Genomic DNA, 6,123 nt, shown 5'->3' with positions numbered 1-6,123 from the left:
AAATGCGGTTGTAGCCCATAGTCTCCCAAATACGAGCTCCAAAGTAGCCCAATATTATGTATTGCCCACTGTGGGTAGCAGAGCGGCCAATTTAAGTGAGTGCTTTTGAAAGAAAAAATCTTCGATGGAAAAAAAATGTGTTTTGCACGTTTAAATCAAAAATAAATAAAATTAGGCCAACGCCAAAGCCATTTTTCCCTGCACAATAGAATAATAATAATTCTTGTATTTGTTATAGCGTCTCAAAGCGCTTCACAGGATACACTGTAAAGTGAATTGACTGTATATTTGTGGGTGAAACGCGGCAGCCGATTGCGCACAGCAGCGTCCCACAAGCAGCTGTGGATTGAAGTGATAACAATTAACTAATTAGCATTTAAGATCATGCAAAATTCATAAAAATCTCAAGCCAAGTTTTTTTTTGGGAGGGGGGGGGTGTTGGGGAGGGAGTGGAGAAGAACTGTGCGGAAAACCCGCCTAATTGGGCGTGAAACCCGCCCAAACCGCCCCCCTGGCCGCCGCGCTTGTCTCGGTGTGTGTTTTTCTGCGCCTGCGCGTTCGGGTTGAGTTTCAGCAGGCGCGCGGCGGACAGCCCCTGCGTGCCGTGAGGACCCGGAGCAGAGCGCGGGCTGGGAGCTGCCGGCCGGGAGGCATGAGGGAAATGGAGGCGCGGACCTGAGCGAATATCAGCGGCATCCGACACCACACAGCGGGTAACGCGACCCAGCTCCGCTCGGGGAGGCGAGGGGAAGCCTGACGGGCGGTCATTTGCGGGCGGGGAGGAGATAAAAGGCGCGGATGGGCTGAGCTGGTGACCTACCCCGAGGCAGGCTTCAGGGCCTACCATGGCGGTGCGGGGGGAGGGGGAGCGGTACAATGGCCGCTCTGATCTCTGTAACCTGCTCTCTGGCAAATGCTGTGAGGGTGTCTTTACCTGAGAGCGGCGTGGCTGCTGCTGTATCCCCGGCCTCGCCTGGCCAATCGGATAATTTATTTATTGTTATATTGTTGGCTGCCGCGTTTCGCCCACAAAATACACAGTCACTACACTTTGCAGTATATCACGTGAAGCGCTTTAGGACGTGTCGAAGACGTGATAAGACGCTGTATTAAATGCAAAGGCCTATTACTGCCGTACTCCCCGGTGTTGCACCCGTTGGGACACGTACAGAGGCTCAGTCTGCGTTGTGTCCTTTGTTCACCTTTCGTGTTTTCCTTTTTATTTCCACAAAAGAAAGTCTCCCAAAGGTCGAGGGGTTTTGTTCGAGGCTTTTCACCAATTCGCAGTCGTTAAAAGCCCAGCCTCAGTCACGTGAAAGAGTAAAATCAACGTGTTTGTGTGAAACAAATCTAACTACATTTCAGACCAACTGACTTGCATGGTCCTAAAATGAGTTTTTTTTCCCCTTTCATTGCTCTAATTTAAATGTACTTCGCCTCTCCACATTCCCCGGTTCTAGAGTCCATTTTAGATGTGACTTTATGGTTGCTTCCCGCATTCGACCCTCCAGGGGGCAGGTGCACAGGGAGGTAATAAGGGAATTGTTCTTGCTTTGAAGGCAACGTTGCAGTACTCAGGTGGGGGGGGGGGGGGCTAACCAGTATAAGAGGATGCATGCGTAAGGCATCTGAACATCTACAGCCAGTAATAATAATAATAATCCTTGCATTTGATATAGCGCTTTTCACGTCGGGAGGACGTCCCAAAGCGCTTCACAGAACACACTGTAAAGTGAAGTGACTGTATAGTTGTGGACGAACGCGGCAGCCAATTGCGCACAGCAACGTCCCACAAACAGACGTAGATTGAAAATGACCAATTTATAATTGGTTTTGGAGGGATTATTAGGCTGTGTGTGGAATAAGGAAACTTGCCCAAGGTTTCGCCCTCTGCCTGGAATTGAACTTGGGTCTCTCGCTTGCAAAGCGAGTGCTCTAACCACTGAGCTACAGGACTACGTACTAAAAATACTAGCCTCATTGACGAAACGATTAGATTTTCTCAGCTGGAATGTCTAGCTGAGATGTCCTCCCGACGTGAAAGGCGCTACACAAATGCAATTTTGTATTGTATTGTACCCACCAGTATAGAAGCCAGTTGTGTTTCGGATTCATTTTTAACTATCTTGGCTATAATAATACTTGCATTTGATATAGCGCCTTATCTCGTTGTCAAGGAATTTCAAAACGCTTCACAAGATTGACTATTTTGTGGGGAAATTTTGAGTTCATGTGTCTGTGTGTTTGCCTAGCAGAGGGAAGACCCCATTTACTTTGTCAATTCAGTTTCAAGACCTCTGATCATTTCTCAACTCAAGGATATGTAAGGCTAGTGCTTTTTATAGTAGCTAGAACCTTTAATACTGGTGACGTCTAGTTCAAGGTCAGGGGGTGAGGCATCTCGCAGGCAGTATAAATAACGGTAGACTAGTTGGGCCATATGGCCTGTTTCTGTGCTGTAACATTCCAGTTAAGGGAAGGTGCCTAGTGCTCCAATTGAGGTCTGTCTAACCCTTTGATCTGTTCTTTGAAATGTCTTGGGACATCCTCCCGACGTGAAAAGCGCTATATAAATGTAATCTTGTTGTTCTGTGATTGCTTTACCAAATTTACTAGAACGTAATTATATCCTTGCAACTGATAAAGTTGAAAAGTCTCAAAGCACTTCAAAGTTTTTCTGTGAAGTATAGTGATATATGTAGGTGAAAGAGGCAGCCAGTTTGCACACAGGAATGTTTCAAAGACAGTTTTGAAGTGAATGACCAATATATCTGGTATTACTTTATCAGTGTAGTTAAATGTATTTTGCTGTTTGTTTCTCAAGCATTTGGATGTGTCTTGTGCATTGACAGAGAAAGCTGGGTTGATTTAACTTGCTACTGTTTATTGTTATTATTTTGAACTCAGTATTACTTGATCAAAAATGCCACAACTCCTTTTAATTGTTTTTTCTGGATAACAAAGCTGAAAGCTTATGTCCTCACAATTTACGTATTTATCAGTTTGACATAGGTTATCTATTAATATACAGCTAATATAAAAATGCACATGTACAGTGGTATTCACTACGACTTGGTGTTGTCTGTCCAGGAGATCAGTCTTTTACTCATTTAACAATTGCTCAGTCAAAAGTAATGTTTCATCCGTTCCAGCAGTTTCTTTGTGGAGGCTTTCTACAAATCACCCTTGGCACACACCATCCCTCTGAATAAGGTAGAATAAATTGTGAAAAAAAGGCAAAATACGAAGATACTGGAAATCTGAAGTAAAAACAAATCGCTGGGAACACTCAGCAGGTCAGGCAGCATCTATGGAGAGGAAAGTGAGTTAATGTTACAGGGTCTGATGAAAGGTCATTGACCTGAAACGTTAACTCATTTTTATCTCTCCATAGATGTTGCCTGACCTGCTGAGTGTTCCCAGTGACTTGTTTTTCTTTTAGAATAAATTATATGCTGTTAAATTTGTCTAAAGTAAGATAAATCAATTCATACAGCTCGTTGCTTTCCTTATCCTTCATTTCGAACCATTGTTCTAATCTATAAGTTTAATTTCAATTAATTGTGCTGTGAAACACTCTGCTTTTAGGGAAATTATATATGTAGTGGAAGCCGTTTTAACCGGACACTGCGTAAATTGGACAAAAATGCCCAGCCCCAATTCATTTGTATTGTTATCTGTTTTAAATATGTCAGACATGGGGTAAATTTCCACATATGTGTGTGGATGGCAGCCAACTTTATCTCTCTGCCTCCATCCTCAACTCCAGGACTACTGGCGTTCTGACGACTGCCTGTCCGACATCAAGTCCTGGACTAGGGACAACTTTCTCCAATTGAACATAGGCAAGATTGAGGTCCTCCTGATTGGCTCACACCAGCGCCTCGGCACCTCAGGCACTGGCAGCATCAGCCTCCATGGCTGCACACTCAACCTCACTAAGCCGGTCAGGAACCTGGGTGTCTTGTTTGATCCTGATCTGTGCTTTCTCCCCCACATCCGCGCCATGACGGGCACTGCCTACTACCACCTCCGCAACATTGCCAGACTCCGCCACTGCCTCACCCCTTAGGCTGCCAAACACCTCACCCACACATTCATCACATCAAGACTCGATTATGGGAACTCCCTCCTCATCGGCCTTCCGAACTCTTCCCTTCACACGCGGCAGATCATCAAAACTCTGCAGCTCGTGTGCTCTCACGCACCAGACTCCGCGACCCCATCACTCCCACCCTCGCCCGACCCCACTGGCTCCCCATCCCCCAGAGAATCGAATTCAAGATCTTCATCCTCACTTTCAAGGCCATCCGTGGCCTTGCCCCCTCCTACCTCTCTGACCTGCTGACTCCCTACCAACCTGCCCACTCCCTCCGTTCAGCGGGCTCCGGCTGCTCCGTGTCTCCCACCCGACCCGTCCTACCGTCGGTGGCCGGGCTTTCAGCCTCTCTGCCCTCACACTCTGGAACTGCATCCCACAGTCCCCTGGACTCGCTTCCTCCCTCGCCTCCTTCAAGGCCGGTCTCAAGACCCTCCTCTTCGATCGTGCCTTCACTCTCCCTCCCACCTCTGCCTTCCCTCACCCCCCTTGGGACGCCCTCCTGACATGAAAGACGCTCTATAAATGTGATTTTGTTGTTATCAGTTACTTCGGACAAAATGCCGCGCAGAGCACTGCCTTCTGTGTCTTGACCATTCAGCCACGAGTGGCTCCAGGGTAGAGATGGGAGGAGTCACATTGAGATTGATTTACTGTGGACTCCCAACGATTCATAAACGTTTTGGGCTGTCGATCAGTGAGGAATGGGGGAATGGTGAAGAAACAAGGGAAGGAATGGGAGGAGGGATGAGTCAAATCGCAATTGATTGACGAGCGGGAGTCGCTTGTGATTGGCTGGAGTACCCACAGGCGGCTCCAAGGTTGTTGATTACTTTGGAGCCCTCGCTAATTGGTCCCCTTCTCATCCAATGGGAGTGAGGAGGCGCCACTGCCGCTCTTCTGCTGAGCAGGAAGAAGTAATGGAAGTTCGGTTAACCTCAGACGCTTCTTAAACCGGACAAAACAGCTGCCGAATGTCTGCCTTAACCGTCTTTCACTGTACTTCCTTTTTGACATGTCAGCATTCGGATGTGTACACGCTTCAGTTTCTCTCTGAATTCATGCATTCTCTTTCCCCCTCCTCCACACAAACACATTCTGATAGAGAGGGCATAGAGTGATCCAAGGTCCTGTAAATTGATACTGTGTTTGGTTGATAGAAAGTGATTTGACTTAATCTCTTTAGGGGAAAGGATATACCAATGTGCTTGAGGTCTTAGGTCAACAACATGCACTGGAGAGAGCTCAAGTTCGAAAGTTTGGCCGTTCTGGTTGATACCCAGTGTGAGTGTATTAGAATGCTGTGATGAAGTGATCTCTGAAATCATTCTACTTGAAATTTGATGCTTATGGAAATAGATTGACTTTTAAAAAATAAAAGTGAATGTGTTCGAATACCTTGGTCTAAGTATTCTTGGGGAGGAAAGAGAGTAAACAGCCAAGATTCTCCTGATTTCTACTCAAGTCTTCACTATTAGGCTTGGGTGCGCTGCCCCACAGTTGAACAACGGGAGCTATCGAAGGCTTGCACATGAATGACCAGTTGAGTGAGGTACCAGCCAAACTACAAGATTGCAGCCAAGATTGGGAGTAAGAAAGTCATCTTCATGAATGGGAATTCTGTAAAGGACAGCTCTTGATTACAGGGGAAATATAATCTCAGGCATTAATATCTGCTAATTTTACACAATGTGTAAGTATTATGGATCGTGCAGTCCTGTATTGGTTAGAGCACTTATCTCCCAAGCGAGAGGATGTGGGTTTGAATCCCAGGTGGGGCGAAACATTAGGCAAGTTTCCTTACTCCACACGCCTGTTTACCGAGCAGTCAAGTAAGTAGGAACCCGGTTGTTAGTCGATTGGCGGATCACTTTTCCAGGAGTAATAATCCCTTCAAAAATATATAAATCAAAATAATAACTTTGGTTACTCAATCCACGATTGTTTGTGGGGACACTGCTGTCGGTAATTGGCAGCTGTTTTTCGGCCAAAAAATATAGTAATTCACTTTACAGTTTATTCTG

The 6,123-nt window shown here is 46.1% G+C and overlaps 1 protein-coding gene across 1 annotated transcript in view; it reads left to right on the top strand.

Moving 5' to 3' along the window:
• Positions 1–578: 578 nt before the first annotated feature.
• sf3b3 (splicing factor 3b, subunit 3) overlaps positions 579–6,123 on the top strand; it is a 41,483-nt gene continuing 35,938 nt past the window's right edge. Inside the window, exon 1 of the mRNA XM_007905834.2 lies at positions 579–713. The gene's annotated coding sequence lies outside the window, so the exon portion shown is untranslated. The remainder of the gene's footprint in view (positions 714–6,123) is intronic.

This window comes from Callorhinchus milii, unplaced genomic scaffold (assembly GCF_018977255.1).
Source record: "Callorhinchus milii isolate IMCB2004 unplaced genomic scaffold, IMCB_Cmil_1.0 Scaffold14, whole genome shotgun sequence".
Lineage (NCBI taxonomy): Eukaryota > Metazoa > Chordata > Chondrichthyes > Chimaeriformes > Callorhinchidae > Callorhinchus > Callorhinchus milii.
This window is presented reverse-complemented; position numbering and strand designations above follow the sequence as displayed.